This window comes from Chanodichthys erythropterus, chromosome 5 (genome assembly GCF_024489055.1).
Source record: "Chanodichthys erythropterus isolate Z2021 chromosome 5, ASM2448905v1, whole genome shotgun sequence".
Lineage (NCBI taxonomy): Eukaryota > Metazoa > Chordata > Actinopteri > Cypriniformes > Xenocyprididae > Chanodichthys > Chanodichthys erythropterus.
The window spans coordinates 38,205,377-38,227,139 of NC_090225.1; the positions used below are offsets into that span (position 1 = coordinate 38,205,377).

The 21,763-nt window shown below is 44.3% G+C and overlaps 1 protein-coding gene across 3 annotated transcripts in view; it reads left to right on the forward strand.

Annotated features, from left to right (window-relative positions):
* The window catches only part of agpat5 (1-acylglycerol-3-phosphate O-acyltransferase 5 (lysophosphatidic acid acyltransferase, epsilon)), a 146,271-nt gene extending 127,384 nt beyond the window's left edge, over nucleotides 1–18,887 (forward strand). For all 3 annotated transcript variants that reach the window (XR_010895256.1, XR_010895257.1, XR_010895258.1), the window contains 2 exons: nucleotides 14,354–15,804; nucleotides 18,578–18,887. The gene's annotated coding sequence lies outside the window, so the exon portion shown is untranslated. The remainder of the gene's footprint in view (nucleotides 1–14,353; nucleotides 15,805–18,577) is intronic.
* Nucleotides 18,888–21,763: the final 2,876 nt, after the last annotated feature.

Sequence of the window (21,763 nt, forward strand, 5' to 3'; positions counted from 1 at the left end):
CTTTGAATTTGTGCAAGACGTTTCTGAGTCTTTGACAGTCTGCATCATTCTTTAGCGCACTTGCATCTTTCTGGATCTGTTGGCCTTTAGGCTCAAACCTTGGGAAGGGCTCCTCTGTTGTGGTGTAAGCTGTCAGGTTGGCTGTCCGAGGTGCAGCGCTTTCCTGAATTTCACAGGCAGGCTGGTTAGCGACTGTGGGTACTGCAAGGTGTTTGTCCTCCATCAGCTCCGTTCTGTGCACCTGTTCTGTGGGTACCAGTTTGATGGAAGTGATGGAGATGCTCTTGAAGGATGCTGTGAAACTTGTGTTGCTTAAGCTTCCTTCTGGGACCATGGCAGCTGGTATTAAGTTAATGACTGTTAACTTGCGTTCAAAGTCATAGGGGCCGTGGTCCATTATCCATTCTAGATGGTGGGCTTTGGGAATGCTGATGTCTGTGACCATGCATTCGTTGAGCCAGCTGTGAACTACGTAGGGTGACACTTCAGTTAGCGGTGTGGCTTTTAGAGCAAGTCCAAGTTCCACGCCTACAGGTGACAGTGTGAAGGAGCCCAGCATGTGGCTTAGGGTTTGACCACACTGCCTGTTGAGCCAGACAGCTACCCCTTTGGTGTAAGGTGGTACTACCGTTTCCTGTGCGTGGAGCCAAACAGCACCCCCTTTGGTGTAAGGTGGTACTACAATTTCCTGTATGTTGATCCAAACAGCACCCCCTTTGGTGTATGGTGGTACTACAGGTTCCTGTATGTTGATCAAGATGCAGACCTGTTGGATAGTTTGGCCTGACAGGAAGTTGGCAGTGTTGACAGGAACAACAGGAAGCTGTACAGTCATAGGGGCCCACAACAACTCACTTGCACTGTCCGTATGAGCATTAGAGTGCATCAGGAGGTCTGGAAGGACCAGGAAGTGATGGGTTAAATGCCGGTTGTTCCATTTGAAGTTCAAAACGCAGATGTCCTTGACAGTCATCATGGTTGGCAGACGAAAGTCTAGTGGAAAGTGTGTTTGCTTGTTGACAAATGGGAGGTCCGGTGTTCCTTCACTGAGAGCACTTAACAGCGTGTGGCTGAAGGCTGAGTTGTCTGCCCACAGTGTGAGAATAATGTCTGTTGTAGTTACATCATTCAGCTGTGAGTCTGTCGTGACCTTGGAGCAGAGAGAGTTACAGTCTATGGTGAGTTGAAGTACGCCGGGTGGCGAACTTGAACTGTGCTCTGAGCCGGGGTTCCCGCGGTTAGCTGGGAGATTTCCCCCGACCTCTGTGACCTGACCGTCTGGCTCAGGTGGTCTGGGTGACTGGGAAGGCAGAAGTTCACACGCTTGAGCCCAGACTTTCAGCGGTCTGGCTTTCAATAAGGGCTCAAAACAGTCTAGCAGGTCTTTGTGGATGAAACAGGGAAACGTGTCCATTTGCGCTACACACACCGGAGGTGCCAGGCTCACTCGACCAATGGTGTGGTGCATGGGAGCTGTGTGTTCAAGGTGGACCTCATTTGGACTGTGCGACTGCACATTCAGCTCACATCTTTGTGACTTGAGAGTCTGATTTTGTCTTTCAGCTTCATTTCTCAATCTTTCAAAAAGGTAAGGACAGGTTTCTGGGCAGTGGTCGGAGACTGTGTAACTGGTTTGATTTTCTACAGTCTTTTCAGGAGCAGTGTTCTGCTTGGAGGGAGCTTTGTCAACCAAGTTTTGCAGCTGCTGAGTAGACATACTACGTGAGCAGGCCAAGGCTGCCAGGTGATCACTCACCGCAGGGTGCAGCTCTCGGAGAAGCAGAGTGTTGAAGATGAAATCTTCCTCCATCGCTGGCTGACCACATGCTCTGAAGTAGGCCATTTGCAGTCGGCTGTAGCAAGTGTATGGGTTTTTCAGTCTGCCCCGTTTTAGGTCCATGGCAGCAGGGAGCCCTTGATCTGATGCAGGGTCAGAAAGCTTTTGGATCAGAACCTGTCGCAGGTGCTGGCAGTTGGATGTGACAGCTGCTGGCGAAGGTTCTTGGCCGCTGGACATTTTGGGCAGTGGACTTTCAACCCCATTTGGAATTAGGGCTTCTTGACTGGTTAGGGGAAACTCGGTGATGTGTGTTTCCCCTCCCATGCCACTTTTCAGTACTCTGTAACCAGTGTCAAGTTCATTCACATAGTCTCTTTGTTGTTTCGGAGCCATAACTCCTTTCTGGGCCTGTTTGAGATGATTTTCACAGGTCAGGGCTTTAGTGTGTCTGTCTTTCAGCTTAGTTTCTGCTTTGGCTAGGGGAGCTTCGCTGTGTTGGAGTTTTCCAGTCAATTTTCTACGCTCCACCTCCAGGTGGAGCTCTGCAAGGGCTTTTTGAAGTCTTTGCAGCTCCTCCTGCAGCTCGGGTTTGGATTCGTCCGCTGTCCAACGCTGGTCCTTGGTCTCGACGAGTCGCTGATCGTGGTGACGATGAATCTGGGCCTGATTCCTCCGGGCGTCCTCCGCCTGGAGCTTGAGGTTGTGGGCGATGGCTCGGATGACTCTCGCCCATTCTTTGTAGCTCGGCGTTGGATCGTGGGCCATTAGTCGATTCAGGTTGTCGTCCAGCTGCTCGTTGCTTAGGTGCTGGGGATCCACAGCGTCGTTGGGCAGGATCGTGCTGGTCAGGGAGCCCAACCCGGTCGTGAGTCCGTCCCCATGGGTGCTGGGGCTGGCTGCTCTGAACACGTTAGCTTGCTGTTGGCGAGAGAAAGACCGCACAAACAGAACCAATGCAAGCACGCGCAGGGCTAACGACTTATAATAATGCATGATTATATAATTCTTTGGTTTGGTTCCAGTTAACTGGTGCAGACAGTTAGTGGAATGTAGGCTAGACACTTAATTGTCGATAGCCAAAAGGACCACGCGGGTCAATTTGTGTGGGTGAGTGCAGGATTTGAATAAAGATTTTGACAGGCGGTAGCCCTAAGAGTCCTTTGATGACTCTCGCTGCTCGGTCGTCTATCTATTACTCAGTTTTCCGTGATGGCTCTCACAGGCTCTGCTTTTACATGAACTGAAAGAAACAAACACAGTAGAGAAGCAAAACAGAACAGGGTGGCTGCAATTAAATGAGAAATAGAGCAGTAAACAAATAGAAAGGAATAAAAATAGAATAGCAATAAACTAAAACAGAAGGGCTAGAGGGGAGAAGTGAAACTTCCTATTCCAGCTGGGTTTATGACGGTGTCAGGCGAGTGCACTGTTGCGTCATAAAACCTAGAGGGATGGTATGGATCGAGAGCATAAGGGTTGGCCCGCACCTGAGTAATTGAAGAATATGTAATATTCTGTGGCTTTCAATTAGGTGAAATGACTGTATGTCACTAATTTAGGCCTGGGTGAATTGTGGGTGCTCAGATAAGAACTCAATGGCAGGCAACCTTTCCTCGACGTTCAAACACTCTACTGCGGTGTCCGTGGCCACCTGTCCCCTTTGTAACACGGTGCAACCTCTCAAACAGGGAACACCAGCACAATTGTGCACTTCGGTAAGGTACTTGCGCCAACGGCCAGCGTGACCGGTCAAGATTGAGTTTTCCCTGAACTCAGAGTCTGTCCCCTTTACGGGCAGTTACTCCAAAAGGGCGGTTCTGTCGTGCAGAAGCCTGAGCCGGGAAATTAAACAAAATTGCCGTTTGGTGTCACCTTGGACTCATTGCCTCCCTTTACCTGGTACACAACTTGCTGACGTCCTTGCGTGTTGCCCGTTATACGAGGTCATAGTGTCTCCGATTCACACACAGTCAGTGCAAGACCCGCCAGGCTAGGCAGTTCCACTCACTGGAGCACCCGTCAGCTCACCACAGGGCGCTAAAGGGCCTTATCTGCAAGTGCACAAACAGTCAGGTAAACACGACTTAATTGTAAATTTAAATCTCAATTTAAATCTTGTTTAAATAGAATTTAAATAATTAAGTGTGTAGGATAAAAGAGTAGGGGTCTAAAATGAACTAGCTAGAAGCAGAACAAAAGTGAAAATAAAATAAAACAAAACAAAAACAAATCAGATGCACTTGATTCAAATTTGAATTAAACTCTGTTCAATTAAATTTAAATGAGTGCATAGAATAACAGGATGGGAAAAAGCGAAAAGAGGATAATTCAGAGGCACTTGATTCAAATTTGAATTAAACTTGTTCAATTAAATTTAAATGAGTGCATAGAATAACAGAATGGGAGAAAGAAAAGAGAAAGCCTTCCCTATTTGCAGATTTTTCCTAAAGAGAATTGCTTGTTGATAGCAAAATGCCAACTGATTGACACTACTTAATTTTAAAATTGAATTAAATGTTATTTAATTAAATTCAAAATAAGTGTATGAAATAAGGGAGGCTTGGGTGTGCGTGAATATTATTGCCAGCCAATAACATCAGGACCCAGAACTAGGAGTGAATAAAGTAAAACATTAAGTAATAAAAGGGAATGAATTTCCAAAGTAAAACTAAAGAAATAACTTGAGAGAGTGAAAAGACAAAAAGGGAATGGATGGAATAACACAAAGTAGAATAAAAATAAAATAAATAAACTGAAATAAAATAAAATAGAGTAGATCTGTGAATACAGGAAAAAGAATACAAGGGAAAAGAGAATTGACTTATCTGGCAGTGTCCACCAGGGGGCGCACTCTCAGAAAGTGAATTCCCTTGTTGGAAGGGAAACAATTTAAATTAAAAATTTAAACGTGTTTAAAATAAATTTAAATCAGTAAACCACATTCCAACAATGATTGGAAAGCATAACCACCAAAAGCAAATTACTTTTACAACTCCCCGCAGTATAGAGAAGCAAAAGATAACTTGGAGATAATTTCAGTTCAACGTATGGAGCGGCTTTTAACTCAGAACGTCCACGCGGTGGCGTCACTGAGTCCACACAACCAATAAGTAGGGAGGGGTGGCACACCTGAGCAGACTGCCCTCTGGCGTCTGGTCAGAGTTACTGCATCCCCTTTCTTTAATTCGTGATATAAAAACGAGCGCTTTGTGGGGTTCTGACCCTTACGCTGTTTTAACTGCACGGTCACGATTACAACTATAGAACCTCAGCGGATTCTTTCATAAATATATGTGTACCGTTTTACTCACGGGTACACAACTCTGGGAATCAGTCCCTTTGGTGCAAACTTTAATGCACGCGAATATGTAACGCTTGCGGGATTCCTTCGCCGCGGGTTACAAATCAACATTGGATCAGAATGTTGATATAGTTAAATAAAGTCGTCCTTCACAGATACGAGCTTGAAATATCAATAGACTGCAGTGTATTTCACGGTCAACCAAGGCTAGGCCTGCAGTGTTTTTAGACACAAACAGCAGCTTGTTAACGGTGCGTAGAGAGGACTCGTGCGTCTTCTCACTGAACAAAGCGCGCATGTACATTAAGTCATACACAAATTATTCTACATTGCTCTTACCAAAAACCAAGTTTAAAACGTTGCTCGCGAATCCTCCACCAAATAAATGTAACGAAATGTAGCGGTTATTAATCAATTTATGGATGAAATATGAATATAATAATTCATAAGGTTATGAATAAATTATGATTCATATATCGACCCAACGGGGAATTAAACATATATCGTGAATCAATTACAACGAATTATAATCAATTACATATATGATTAGTTCTGGTTTAATAATTATTTAGAGAAACTGTTCGTTTGTCCAGCAAACTAAGTCCCTCACAGAATATTATAAACAGAGTTATTACCTGGCCATGAAAATAACCTGCTATTATAACATCAAAGCATAAAGCGATTGAAAAACGTTAAAGTGACTTGGTTTTCAGCTGAAAGAACAAACCGAACAATCGAGCATGAATAACGTTTTAATATATGCGAACTACGAATACAGAGGTTATACATCTAAATATATATACAAGAAAATACACACCTATGTACAAGAATAGAAGTAGAGAAGGAAAGAGAGAAGGCAAGTAGCAAACTAACAACCAGTCCTAAGCCAGCACGGAAATCAGTTTCATCATCTAAGATTGAGAAACGGCAGTATACTTGCATTGATTGCGTGTGTCGAATTTCAGGTTAGCGCTGGTGCAGTTCGTCGGCTTCCTCCGTTCAGCGGGAAGGTTTGAACTGAGGACGAGAGTGAGTTTCGCTGGAAGATGGCGATCCCGAAGCTGAGCGCGAGTGTGGAGAGGTCCGGGAAAAACGTGCACGAGATGCTCGTGAGACAATCGGGAGAGAACACAAAAGAAATTGTGCGTCTTTGCTTTTATGACAGATAAGCCAACACACCTCCTTGAGGTGGGGTAGCCAATAACATGGGTGCAAAGTTGGCGGGAAAGCTTTCCCATTGTTTGGCCTCACGACTTAATCCAATGATTTATGACTACCAGATCAGATCTCCAAAAGGAGTGTGTTCTTCACAGTATCATTAAACACATAGAAAAATGCATTTGTCCGTTTGGTGACATGTCTCAATGAATAGCTCGAGTCCGGAGCTTTGAAACGAGATCAAACTCGATAGGTCAGAAAGGCATAGGAGAGAAGTTATGGTTTACAGACAAAATTATATCATTAAAATGCACACTAGCACAAATACACTCATTTAAACACTAGGAAACATGCATAGGCCCTAAAATATATGAAATATATATTTCAGCATAGTGGTATATATATATATATATATATGCAGTTAAAAGTGTATGTTTGTGTGTTTCTGTATGTGTGTCTGTGTGTGTGTTTTTTGTGTGTGCCAGTGTGTGTGGGTGCTGGAATGTGGATCTGGCCCGTAGTCCACATGAGGGGCCCCTTTGATGTCCTAAGAGCAAGGAAATTGGGCCTGCTGTGTTACCTCGGAGGGCCACAAAGGTGTCAAGTGGGCTCATCTTTAGTAGACAGTTCGGAGCCGATTTAGTGATTAAGAAACAAAGTTCATCAGGTTAAAAGCGTTCTGAAAACTCCAAAGTTTATTGATTATCCTGATACGTGTGCATACGCTACACAGCTAAAAGCAGACTCTACTTGCTTTGAGTGAACCCTAGGTATTTCTAAATTACTTGATCCTGATGATCTGAGTGATCTGTTAGGTTTATATTCTATGAGCATATCTGCAATGTATTGAGGTCCTAGGCCATTGAGTGATTTATAAACAAGTAACAGTACTTTAAAATCAATTCTAAATGCAACTGGAAGCCAGTGCAAGGATCTGAGGACTGGTGTGATGTGTTCATGTTTTCGGGTTCTGCTCAGAATCCTGGCAGCAGCGTTCTGTACAAGCTGCAGCTGTCTTATGGTCTTTTTGGGAAGACCAGTGAGGAGCCCATTACAATAATCCACCCGACTGGTGATGAAAGCATGAACAAGTTTCTCTAAGTCTTGACTGGAGACAAAGCATCTAATTCTTGCAATATTTTTGAGATGATAATACGCTGATTTAGTTATTGTCTTTACATGGCTACTGAAACTCAGGTCTGACTCCAAAATCACACCAAGATTCCTGACTTGATTTTTAGTTGTTTGACCCCTAGAGTGAAGGTACATATTCACTTTGAAAACTTCATCTTTGTTTCCAAACGCAATGACTTCAGTTTTGTCTTTGTTTAACTGAAGGAAGTTTAGACACATCCAATTTTTAATTTCATCAATGCACTGGCACAGGGAGTCAATGGGGCTGTAGTCGTTAGGTGATAGGGCTAGGTAAATCTGGGTGTCATCTGCATAGCTGTGATATGCAATTTGGTTCTTTCTCATTATTTGGCTCAGTGGCAGCATATATAGGTTGAACAGGAGGGGTGCGAGTATTGAACCTTGAGGGACTCCGCATATCATGGATGTCCACTCAGACTTATGGTCACCGATACTCACATAATAACCTCTCCCTTCTAAGTATGACCTGAACCATTTTAGGACCATCCCAGAAAGCCCAACCCAGTTTTCCAGCCTGTCAAGAAGAATGTTGTGATCGACAGTGTCAAACGCAGCACTGAGGTCGAGTAGAACCAGCACTGTTAATTTACCTGTATCTGTGTTAAGGCGAATATCATTTATTATCTTTATGAGTGCTGTCTCTGTGCTGTGATGCGGTCGGAAACCAGATTGAAAGTTATCAAAGTATCCATTCAAGCTTAAGAACTTGTTCAGCTGATTGAAAACAACTTTTTCAATGATCTTGCCTATGAAAGGAAGATTTGAGATTGGCCTGTTGTTGCTTAATATGGTGTTATCCAGATTGCTCTTTTTCAGGAGGGGCTTAACAACTGCAGTTTTCAGGGATTTTGGAAAAGTCCCAGAGAGAAGTGAGGCATTTACCACTTCTAGGAGATCTGCTTCTAAACAGTTTAACACTCTTTTGAAAAAAGATGTGGGAAGTGTGTCAAGGGCGCAGGTTGATGTTTTAAGGTGCTGTACTGTTTCTTCCAAAATTTTACCATCAATTGCTTCAAAATCAGACATAATAGCTACTTTCTGAGGTTGTGATCTGATCTGTTTTACCCCAGTGCAGCTCAAGGATGTGCTGATCGCCTTTCTGATATTATTAATTTTCTCAGAAAAGAAGGAAGCAAACTCACAGCATTTGCTGTCTGAGAGCATTTCACTGGGAATCTGACTTGGGGGGTTTGTTAGTCTCTCTACTGTAGCAAAAAGAGTGCGGGTGTTGTTTACGTTTCTGTTTATAATATTTGAGAAGAAGGTCTGTCTAGCTTTGCCTAATTCCACATTGAAAGCATGAAGAATATCTTTATAGATGTTATAATGGATTTCAAGTTTTGTCTTTCGCCACATGCGCTCAGCTTTTCTGCATTGTCTTTTCATATTTTGCACTGCTGTTGAGTTTCTCCATGGTGCCTTTTGTCTGCCACTTTTCTTCCTGACTTTCACAGGAGCAATGTTATCAATAACATTCTGTACTTTTGAGTTAAAAGAATCAAGGAGAAACTCAACAGAGTCTGCAGATATGCTTGGTGTTAAAGATATAGCCTTCATAAACAGTGCACTAGTGTTCTCATTTAAGCATCGCTTTTTGACCGAGACAGATCCAGCTTCAACAGTTGGACAGATCAATATTTCAAAGAAAATACAGAAATGATCAGATAGCGCTACATCCTTAATGACAATGGATGAAATGTTTAGACCCTTACTGATAATTAAATCTAGAGTGTGTCCACGATTGTGTGTAGGTCCATGTACATGCTGAGTCAGATCAAAAGTATTCAAAACAGTTATGATTTCTTTTGCCATATTGGATTCTGCATTTTCTATGTGGATGTTATAGTCCCCAGTAATAGCAAAACAGTCAAACTCTGAGGAAATTGCTGATAACAGTTCTGTAAAGTCCTCCACAAAGGCTGGAGAGTATTTTGGAGGCCTGTAGATAACTATAAGTAGAATGCGAGGAGTACCTTTTAATACAATACCCAAGTATTCGAAAGACAAGTAATCACCAAATGACACTTGCTTGCATTGATAGACATCTTTAAATAGAGCAGCTACACCTCCACCTCTCCTAACAGCTCTGCAGACACTCATAAAAGTAAAGTTAGGAGGGGCTGTTTCATTCAGGATTGTTGCACTGCAGCTGTCTTCAAGCCATGTTTCATTTAGAAGCATAAAATCTAGGTTGTTTGTGGTTATTAAGTCATTGACTAGAAGTGATTTATTTTTAAGTGAGCGAATGTTTAGAAGTGCTAACTTAACAGTCTTACTTTCTGTCTCTACAGTAATCTTAGTTTGACGTGTAATAGGTAGCAGATTAAATGGGTTTGCCAAACGGTTTGAAAAGGCCTTAGGCTTTCTATAACGTAATAAAACAGAAATAGAGAAAGCTGCAGGCACACTGGGTTCCCACTTGTTCTGTAAACATTTGATAAAGTCACTGTTATCATAGCGGGGACCCGACACACATCACTGAGAGCTGTTATCGGTTGTTTTTAATTGACCTAGAACAGTTGAAGGAGGGTGAGGGCGCTGGCGTTGTGGCAGGGGCCGAAGAGCTCTCGCAGGAGGAGGGAGAGGGCGAGCTGGGCCCACAGGCTTTGGTGGTTTCGGGGCTTGACGCTTTTTTGTTGATATCTGGGGGCTCGCAGCAAAAGAGTGGGAGAGTTTGGTTCCAGCGTACACCAGTTCCTCCATTTTCTCTGAGAAGCACAGAAGAGGGGATGCTGGAGAGAGGGATAACGTGTCCAGTGAGAGGGGCTGTTGCTCTGGTGTTACCGGAGGCTGTAATATGCTGTCCTGGCTTCCCTGGCTGTTTTCCCGAAAGTCGTCCTTGGGTGCTGAATTTTGGAGCAGTTCTAATACGTCACTGTCTCTCGGTGAGCTCTGTGGGCAGGGCTCAGTCAAGATTGTGTCCGTGAGCAGTGGTTGTTGTGGCTGCGTGGTGTTATCATTGACCTTGTGGGATGTGTCAACTGCATGTCCATTCAGGTGCTGAAATGAAGTCCTGTGGTCAGTTGTACTCTGTCCAGGTGTGTTTGTGCCATTCAGATTGGCACACACTGCTGAAGGATGATGGAGGCAGAAGTAGACATTGTCCTTTAGCACTCTTGAGCCCAGTTTGTTTGGGTGCAGGCCATCATGAGTGAACAGTTGTCTCTGACTCCAGAACAGATTGAAGTTGTCGATGAAATTCAGTCCTTTTAAGTTGCAGGTTTTTTGCAGCCATGTGTTAAGTCCAAGCAACCGTGTAAATCTATTTGTTCCTCTTGCTGGGAGTGGTCCACTGATGAACGACTGAACTTTTAGTCTTTTAAGCATTTCAAAAAGTTCATTGAAATCCCTCTTAAGGAGTTCTGACTGCTCCTTCCGAATATCATTCTTCCCCACATGAATGATTAGTCGATTTGCAGTTTTATATTTCATCAGAATGCTCATAAGTTCCCTGTTTACATCAGAAACTGTTGCTTGTGGAAGGCAGCATGTAGTATCCCTGCTGCTAATGTTTCTGATAATAGAGTCACCCACTATCAGAGTCCTGGGCTCGGCTGCTCTCTGAGCTGAGTGCCGCTGACTGTTCAACCTTGAGCGGCAGTTAGCATAGGTGTTAGCTACTGGCTGATTTGATCTGTGTCCGATCATGTTTGGGGATTCCTCACCCACATTAGATTCCTCACCCACATTCATTAACACTTCAAATCTGTTCTCCAGATGTATTGGCGGTGGTAGGGAGCTAGTGTTTGGGGTAGAGGATGCTACTGCATTAATGTGTGATACTCGTGACAATCTGATGCCTCGAGTGCCTTTGGGTCTCGCTCCCTGTGTGTGCCATCGATTAATATGCTGATCAGTTTCGGCACTCAGTACGGTCTGTTTAGGGGCATTAGATTCATGGGACTCACCAACTGTGGGCTGAGGACGTCCATGACGAAGCTCTGTTGTGTGTTCCTTCTGGTTTGGTAGTCCCGCAAGTAACTTTGTTTCAAGAACTGCAATCCTTTGTAGAAGTCTGTGGCAGTTTGTGCAGCAGGTAGATTCTTCAACCAGAGGAGGCATATTATTTCTAATCCTTTTGGATGTAGGCAGCTGTGTTTTCCCTTCTCCGGAATGTAAGCTGATGGCTGCCGTCAGTGGGAGGCTGGTTGGATAAAAATTCCCCTTTTGTGTAGCAATTCTTCCAGTTAAAAAGATTGTTGTTGCCAAGATTTGTCGTTTGAGCACTGTGTTGATTTGCTGAAGTTAAAATTAGGAGATAAAATATAAAAGCAGTAGAGCAAAGCGCGGAGCTGTAAGCAAGAGCGTCCGAACAGTAGCGAAGCAGGAAGTGAGTCAGCTAGGTAAAATATGGACTTCAGTATTGTTGAAATAAAATCAATAAGAGTCATTATCTAGGACTGATTTGCCAGAATTCTGTATGTCTGAAGTAATATCAGAGTGAGGCTATGAGTATTTGCAGAAAGTTTATGGTCGAGCACTAATTTCCCAGTAACAGATTCCGTAGCTCTAATATTGACTTCTCTATGGGTGAAGTCATAAGAAATGGAATTGCATTTTGTATTATATTCATTTATTCATAGAGCACTTTCCAAGGTACTCTGTAGCTCCAAAGTGCTGTACATAGTATCAATACATAGAATCAATAGTAATGTTTGAAAAGTTCATGATAAAGTACTCTTGGGTCAGAAATATGTTCAGTAGGTCAAATATGGACTTCTGCATGACTGAAGTAACATTAGAAGGAGTCAATGATTATGTATAGAGAGTCTGAGATCAAATGCTTTTAGGCCAATATGTTCATTAGGTCAAATATCTACTACTGTATGGGAGTCAATGACTTACATATAAAAAATTCCATATCTAAAACTCTTTTACAAGAAGTATATTCAAATATGGACTACTGTTTGGCTGATCTAACATCAGATGGAGTCAATGAATAATGAATGAACATATGAATGAATATGGACTTCTGTATGGCTGAAATAAAATCAAAAGGACTCTTGGATCAGAAATATGTTCAATAGGTCAAATATGGACTTATATGTAGCCAAATATGTATGGCTGAAGTAACTGTTGACTGAGACTATGAGTATGTGTAGAAAGTTAATAATCGAGGAACCTTTGGTGAGAAAAAAATGAGGGAAAATATGGACTTCTGTATTGTTGAAATAATATCAAATGGAGTCAATGAGGCTGAACTGAAAGCTCATGATCGAGGACACTTGCATCAGAAATATGTATAATAGGTCAAATTTGGACTTCTGTATGGTTGACATAACACTAGAATGAGGCTATACGTATGTGAAGAAAGTTCTTGATAGAACTTTGGGGATAGAAAAAAATCAGGTAGAATATGGACTTCTGTATTGTTGAAATAAAATCAAAAAGAGTCAGAGTCTGAATTGAAAGTTCATGATCGAGGACATTTGGGTCAGAAATATGTTCAGCAAGTCAAAAATTGACTTCTGTATGGCTTAAGTAACATTAGAGTGAGGCAATGAGACTGTATAGAAAGTTCATCTTTGAAGACTCTTCAGTAGGCCAAATATGGACCTCTGTATAGCTGAAGTAACATCAGAGTGAGGCAATGAGTATGTATAGAAAGTTCATCTTCGAAGACTCTTCAGTAGGCCAAATATGGACTTCTGTATGGCTAAAGTAACATTAGAATGAGGCAATGAGACTGGATTGAAAGTTCATCTTCAAAGACTCTTGGGTCAGAAATATGTTCAGAAATTCAAAAATGGACATCTATATGGTTGATGTGACATCAGAGTGCATCATTGAGTATTTGTAAAAAGTTCAATATTGAATACTCTTTGGCCAGAAATATGTTCATTAGGTCATATATGGACTTCTGTATGGCTGAAATAAAATCAAAAATAGTCAATGAGTCTAATTTGAAAAATCATGATCGAGGACTCTTGGGTCAGAAATATGTTAAGCAGGTCAAAATCGACTACTTTATGGCTGAAGTAACATTAGAGTGAGGCAAGGAGACTGTAAAGAGAGTTCATCTTTGAAGACTCTTCAGTAGGCCAAATATGGAGTTCTGCATGGCTGAAGTAATACCTGAGTGAGTCAATGAGTCTGAATTGAAAGTTCATGATCGAGGACTCTTAGGTCAGAAATATGTTCAGTAGTACAAGTATGGACTACTGTATAGCTAAAGTAACATTAGAATGAGGCAATGAGACTTTACGGAAAGTTCATCTTCAAAGACTCTTGGGCCAGAAATATGTTCAGAAATTCAAATATGGACATCTATATAGCTGATGTGGCATCAGAGTGCATCATTGAGTATTTGTAAAAAGTTCAATATTGAATACTCTTTGGCCAGAAATATGTTCATTAGGTTCAAATATGGACTTCTGTATGGCTAAAGTAAAATTAGAATGAGGCAATTAAGACTGTATGGAAAGTTCATCTTCGAAGAATCTTGAGTCAGAAATATCTTCAGTGATTCAAATGTGGACTTCTATGTGGCTGATGTGACACCAGAATGCATCATTGAGTATATGTAAAAAGTTCAATATTGAATACTCTTTGGCCATAAATATGTCCATTAGGTCAAATATGGACTTCTGTATGGCTGAAATAAAATCAAAAGCATTCAATGAGTCTGGATTGATAGTTCATTATCGAGGACTCTTGGGTCAGAAATATGTTTAGTAATTCCAATATGGACTTTTATATAGCTGATGTGACATCAGAATGCATCAATGAGTATATGTAAAAAGTTCAATATTGAATACTGTTTGGCGAGAAATATGTCCATTAGGTCAAATATGGCTGAAATAAAATCAAAAAGAGTCAATGAGTCTGTGGCGAGGGGGGGGGGGGGGGGGGGGGGTTTGGCGTGGTTCAGCGAGGTCTGCAACCGGAGAGAATAGCGGGAGACGCTTGGTAAGTGAGTGGGTTGAATACAAATCACAAACACTTGTTTTTCATTCCAGTGATTGGCGCGGAGACAGGATAAAACGCAGTGAGAAGCAGGAGTGTGTGAGAGAGCGGGGAACTGTTGACTGAGTCGAGTCAAGGTTCGTGGAGTGAAGCCCTTGTGGATGGTGTAAACCAAACTTGGAGAGAAGCCCTTGTGGATAGCGTATGCGGAACCTGGAGTGAAGCCCTTTGTGGATGTTTATTTTCGTTGTTGTGCGTTGCACAGTCTTTCTGTTGACCCGTTATTCAATAAAGACTCAGTCAGCAGTTGTTCGCCATCCCTGACCTCTTCCTTCCCCCACTACGAACTTAAGTCTACTACACTGGTGCCGAAACCCGGGAAGGAAGACGGTGAGCACGTCGCCATGCAATCTTCGTCCTCCGCCACATTTGCGGACATCATCGCGTCCCTCGCGGTCCTGCACCGCGAACAACAACAGGCCCTGCTGGAGTTAAGAGGCGACCAGGAGCGGTGTTTCCAAGCCATTCTGCAGACCCAGCAGGAGGACTGCGAGGTGTTCCGGAGCTGGATTGACCGAGAGGTTCCCCGAGAGCCCACCGAACAGCCCTCTGTCCCTGTCCACCTGCCCTTAAATAAGATGGGCCCACTGGTTGATCCAGAAGTTTTCTTAGACCTCTTCGAGAGATCCGCGGAGGCGTGTAAATGGCCGCGGGACCAGTGGTCGATGAGGCTGGTCCCGCTCCTCTCAGGGGAAGCACAGGTGGCGGCACAGCAGCTCCCCATCCCGAAACTCCTGGTCTATGAAGACCTACGGCGGGCCATTGTCCAGCGGATTGGTCGGACCCCAGAGCAGCACCGACAGCGCTTCCGCTCCCTCGACCTGAGTGAGTCCGGCCGGCCCTTCACGTTGGCCCAGCAGCTCCGGGACTCGTGCCGCAAATGGTTGCTGGCTGAGGGAAGCGACGTGGACCTGGTCGTCGATCGCGTGGTGCTGGAGCAATTCATCACTCGGCTCCCGAAGAAGACGGCCGAGTGGGTCCAGTGCCACTGCCCCACGTCGCTGGACTCAGCCATCCAACTGGCGGAGGATCACCTGGTGGCGTGACAAGGGGGCGGCGAACCCCTTCCAGCTGCCTCTCTCTCTCCCTCTCTTTTGTCCCCCTCTCTCTCTAGACCTGTCCCTCTTCCTAGGTCTCGTCCGCCCGGCCCACCTCGTGTTCCGCCCCGAGGTCCAGGCACCTTCCTTCGGACCCAGAGCCCAGGGGGGCGGGACTCCCTGCTGCCGGGACGGACCCCGCTCCTGCTTCTCCCCTCTCTCCGCGCCATCTATTCAGCCCACTCTCTGTCACTGGAGCGGCGGGCAGGTCTGGGCCAGCCTGTTGGCGGTGTGGGGATCTGGATCATTTTGTGGATAAATGTCTGGTTATGGAGGTCGGGACGGTGATCCGGGTCCCCGACGATCCACAGGCCGCCCCTGGTCAGGCTGGCGGGTACCAAATACCTGTGAGTATCAAGGGGGGTACCTATCAGGCTTTGGTGGACTCGGGCTGTAACCAAACCTCTGTCCATCAAAGCCTGATTTCATCTGGGGCATTGGATACAGGCCGCATGGTTGGGGTTCGGTGCGTGCACGGGGATGTGGTAAGATATCCTGTAATGTCCGCCATTATTAAATTTAGGGGACAAAATCATAGTGTTGAGGTGGCAGTTAGCCCGCACCTCCGGCATCCGATAATTTTGGGGACGGATTGGCCCGCGTTCAAACAATTATTGGAATGTTTATGCTCGGATGCCTCTTGGGGGAAAAGAACGTGGGGTGAGCAAGCGCGAGTACAGGTGGGAGAGACTGATCAGAGACCGGAGAGTTCTGCTGCAGGGGATCTGAGTGAAGCCGGAAGACTAATTCTTCCGGAACGCGATGATTTTCCCCTGGAGCAGTCTCAGGATGAGACATTAAAACATGCATTTGATAGGGTCTGTATGATTGATGGTCAGCCTCTCCAGCCTGGACGTCCGCTTGCTTACCCATATTTCGCAATTATAAAAGATAGGTTGTATCGAGTGACCCAAGACACTCAGACAAAAGAAGATACAACCCAGTTATTAGTGCCAAAGAGCCGCAGGGAAATGCTTTTCCACGCGGCTCATTCTAATCCGATGGCGGGGCATTTGGGACAGGCAGCGACACTAAATCGTCTCATGACCCGTTTTTTCTGGCCGGGCATTCACGAGAATGTACGCAGGTGGTGCGCGTCTTGTCGTGAATGCCAGTTGGTGAACCCACCGGCCATCCCAAAAGCGCCATTGCGACCGCTTCCATTAATGCAGGTCCCCTTCGAGAGAATTGGTATGGACCTCATCGGGCCATTAGAACGATCAGCAAGGGGACATCGCTTTGCATTAGTCATTGTTGATTATGCAACACGATATCCTGAAGCAGTGGCTCTCCGCAACATTTCTGCTAAGAGTGTTGCGGATGCACTGTTTCGCTTAATCTCCCGGGTGGGGATTCCAAAGAAATCCTCACTGATCAAGGCACGGCGTTTATGTCACGCACGTTACGCGAACTGTACGAATTATTGGGCATTAAATCGGTTTGTACCAGCATCTTTCACCCACAAACGGACGGGCTGGTCGAACGTTTTAATCGCACGCTTAAATCCATGATTCGTAAGTTCGTTCAAGAGGACGCCAAAAATTGGGATAAGTGGTTAGAACCTCTGTTATTCGCAGTGCGAGAGGTCCTGCAAGCCTCCACGGGGTTTTCCCCCTTCGAGCTTCTCTTTGGGCGCCTGCCCCGTGGGGTGCTGGATGTCCTCAGGGAAACTTGGGAGGACGGACCATCTCAGGCCAAAAATGAAATTCATTATGTGCTGGACTTGAGATCAAAACTCCACACTTTGGGGCGGCTGTCAATGGAGAATTTGTTACAGGCCCAGCACAGACAGAGCCAACTGTATAACAGACGGTCTAACTTACGTAAATTCGCACCGGGAGAAAAAGTGCTTGTATTGCTCCCTACTTCCAGTTCGAAATTACTTGCAAAGTGGCAAGGACCCTTTGAGGTCACACGGCAAGTGGGCGAGCTTGATTACGAGGTGGTACGGTCCGACAAGAGGGGGGCACGTCAAATCTATCACCTCAACCTCCTGAAAAAATGGAATGAGGCAGAATCAGTGATGCTGGCGACGGTGATTAGCGGGGAGGATGATCTCGGACCAGAGGCGAATATAAAAACTCAATCTCTCGCTCTAGTCCCGGGGGGAGATCACCTCTCGCCCTCCCAGCTCACTGATTTATCCAAATTGCAGACAGAATTTGCAGACGTGTTCTCTCCCCTGCCGGGATGTACCAACCTCATTCAGCACCATGTCGAGACGGAGCCGGGTGTGGTTGTTCGCAGCCGGCCGTATAGGTTACCTGAACACAAAAAAAAAGGTAGTTCAGGGCGAATTAGAGGCAATGCTGAAAATGGGAGTAATAGAAGAGTCCAGCAGTAACTGGGCGAGCCCGATAGTTTTGGTTCCCAAGACCGACAGCTCGGTTCGTTTCTGCGTGGACTATCGCAGGGTGAATGCAGTGTCGAAATTCGACGCGTATCCAATGCCGCGGGTGGACGAATTGCTTGACCGGCTAGGTGCGGCTCGATTTTATTCGACACTGGACTTAACGAAAGGGTACTGGCAGATCCCCTTGTCGCCTTTATCCAAAGAAAAGACAGCTTTCACGACGCCGTTCAGATTACACCAATTTGTTACGCTTCCGTTCGGGCTGTTCGGGGCACCGGCCACCTTTCAGCGACTCATGGATAAAATTCTCGGCCCCATGCTGCATATGCGGCTGCCTATCTGGATGATATTATTATCTATAGTAATGATTGGCAGCGGCATATGCAGCATGTGAGAGGCGTCCTGAGATCGCTGAGAGCGGCTGGGCTCACGGCCAACCCGAAGAAGTGTGCAATTGGGCGCGTGGAAGTAAGGTATCTGGGCTTCCACTTGGGGCATGGGCAGGTGCGTCCCCAAATTGACAAGACGGCAGCGATTGCGACCTGTCCGCGCCCCAAGACCAAAAAGGAGGTTAGACAGTTCCTCGGGCTGGCGGGATATTATAGAAGGTTTGTACCTAATTATTCGGCCCTCAACTAAAAAGGATGCTCCAGATACGGTCCAGTGGACGGAGCCGTGCCAGCAGGCTTTCACCCAGGTAAAAGCTGCTCTATGTGGCGGGCCATTGCTTCACTCTCCTGACTTTTCTCTCCTTTTTTCTGTTGCAGACTGACGCGTCGGACAGGTGGCTGGGTGCTGTCCTGTCCCAGGAGATAGAGGGTGAGGAGCGGCCGGTACTGTACATTAGCCGTAAGCTCTCTAAGAGAGAAGCTAAGTACAGTACCATAGAAAAAGAGTGTTTGGCTATCAGGTGGGCCGTCCTTACCCTCCGCTATTATCTCCTGGGACGGGAATTCACTCTCTGTTCGGACCACGCTCCCCTGCAGTGGCTCCACCGCATGAAGGATACCAACGCGCGGATCACTCGTTGGTATCTGGCTTTACAGCCTTTTAAGTACAAGGTGGTCCGATTTCCTCTCCAGAAATGAAGGGGGGGGGGGGGATGGGGGGGGGGGGATGGGGGGGGGCGCAGGCCGGAAGGCTCCCCGGCCTGAGTCGGGCGGTGGGGGTATGTGGCGAGGGGGGCGTGGTTCAGCGAGGTCTGCAACCGGAGAGAATAGCGGGAGACGCTTGGTAAGTGAGTGGGTTGAATACAAATCACGAACACCTGTTTCTCATTCCAGTGATTGGCGCGGAGACAGGATAAAACGCCGTGAGAAGCAGGAGTGTGTGAGAGAGAGGGGAACTGTTGGCTGAGTCGAGTCGAGGTATGTGGAGTGAAGCCCTTGTGGATGGTGTAAACCAAACTTGGAGAGAAGCCCTTGTGGATAGCATATGCCAAACCTGGAGTGAAGCCCTTTGTGGATTGTTTGTTTTCGTTGTTGTGCATTGCACAGTCTTTCTGTTGATCCGTTTTGATATTCAATAAAGACTCAGTCAGCAGTTGTTCGCCGTCCCTGACCTCTTCCTTCCCCCACTACGAACTTAAGTCTACTACAGAGTCTGAATTGAAAAATCATGATCGTGGACTCTTGGGTCAGAAATATGTTCAGCAGGTCAAAAATCGACTTCTGTATGGCTTAAGTAACATTAGAGTGAGGCAAGGAGACTGTATAGAGAGTTCATCTTTGAAGACTCTTCAGTCTGAATTGAAAGCTCATGATCGAGGACACTGGCATCAGAAATATGTACAATAGGTCAAATTTGGACTTCTGTATAGTTGACACAACACTAGAATGAGGCTATACGTATGTGAAGAAAGTTCTTGATCGAGAACTTTTGGGATAGAAAAAAAGCAGGTAAAATATGGACTTCTGTATTGTTGAAATAAAATCAAAAAGAGTCAGAGTCTGAATTAAAAGTTCATGATCGAGGACATTTGGGTCAGAAATATGTTCGGCAGGTCAAAAATTGACTTCCATATGGCTTAAGTAACATTAGAGTGAGGCAATGAGACTGTATAGAAAGTTCATCTTCGAAGACTCTTCAGTAGGCCAAATATGGACCTCTGTATAGCTGAAGTAACATCAGAGTGAGGCAATGAGTATGTATAGAAAGTTCATCTTCGAAGACTCTTCAGTAGGCCAAATATGGACTTCTGTATGGCTAAAGTAACATTAGAATGAGGCAATTAAACTGTACGGAAAGTTCATCTTCAAAGACTCTTGGGTCAGAAATATGTTCAGTAATTCAAATATGGACATCTATATGGCTGATGAGACATCAGAATGCACACTGAGTATATGTAAAAAGTTCAATATTGAATACTCTTTGGCCAGAAATATGTCCATTAGGTCATATATGGACTTCTGTATGGCTGAAATAAAATCAAAAAGAGTCAATGAGTCTAATTTAAAAAATCATGATCGAGGACTCTTGGGTCAGAAATATGTTAAGCAGGTCAAAATCGACTTCTTTATGGCTTAAGTAACATTAGAGTGAGGCAAGGAGACTGTATAGAGAGTTCATCTTTGAAGACTCTTCAGTAGGCCAAATACGGAGTTCTGTATGGCTGAAGTAATATCTGAGTGAGTCAATGAGTCTTAATTGAAAGTTCATGATCGAGGTCTCTTGGGTCAGAAATATGTTCAGTAGTACAAGTATGGACTACTGTATGGCTAAAGTAACATTAGAATGAGGCAATGAGTCTGTATGGAAAGTTCATCTTCAAAGACTCTTGGGTCAGAAATATGTTCAGAAATTCAAATATGGACATCTATATGGCTGATGTGACATCAGAGTGCATCATTGAGTATTTGTAAAAAGATCAGTATTGAATACTCTTTGGCCAGAAATATGTCCATTAGGTCATACATGGACTTCTGTATGGCTGAAATAAAATCAAAAAGAGTCAATGAGTCTAATTTGAAAAAACATGATCGAGGACTCTTGGGTCAGAAATATGTTAAGCAGTGTCAAAATCGACTACTCTATGGCTGAAGTAACATTAGAGTGAGGCAAGGAGACTTTATAGAGAGTTCATCTTTGAAGACTCTTCAGTAGGCCAAATATGGAGTTCTGTATGGCTTAAATAACATCTGAGTCAATGAGTCTGTATTGAAAGTTCATGATCTGACCTTTGGGTCAGAAATATGTTCAGTAGTTCAAGCATTGACTTCTGTATGGCTAAAGTAAAATTAGAATGAGGCAATTAAGACTGTATGGAAAGTTAATCTTCGAAGAATATTGAGTAATATCTTCAATGATTCAAATATGGACTTCTATGTGGCTGATGTGACACCAGAATGCATCATTGAGTATATGTAAAAAGTTCAATAGTGAATACTCTTTGGCCAGAAATATGTCCATTAGGTCAAATATGGACTTCTGTATGGCTGAAATAAAATCAAAAGCATTCAATGAGTCTGGATTGATAGTTCATTATCGAGGACTCTTGGGTCAGAAATATGTTAAGTAATTCCAATATGGACTTTTATATAGCTGATGTGACATCACAATGCATCAATGAGTATATGTAAAAAGTTCAATATTGAATACTGTTTGGTGAGAAATATGTCCATTAGGTCAAATATGGAGTTCTGTATGGCTGAAATAAAATCAAAAAGAGTCAATGAGTCTAAGTTGAAAAATCCTGATCGAGGACTCTTGGGTCAGAAATATGTTCAGCAGGTCAAAAATTAACTTCTGTATGGCTTAAGTAACATTAGAGTGAGGCAAGGAGACTGTATAGAGAGTTCATCTTTGAAGACTCTTCAGTAGGCCAAATATGGAGTTCTGTATGGCTGAAATAACATCTGAGTCAATGAGTCTGAATTGAAAGTTCATGATCTGACCTTTGGGTCAGAAATATGTTCAGTAGTTCAGGCATTGACTTCTGTATAGCTAAAGTAAAA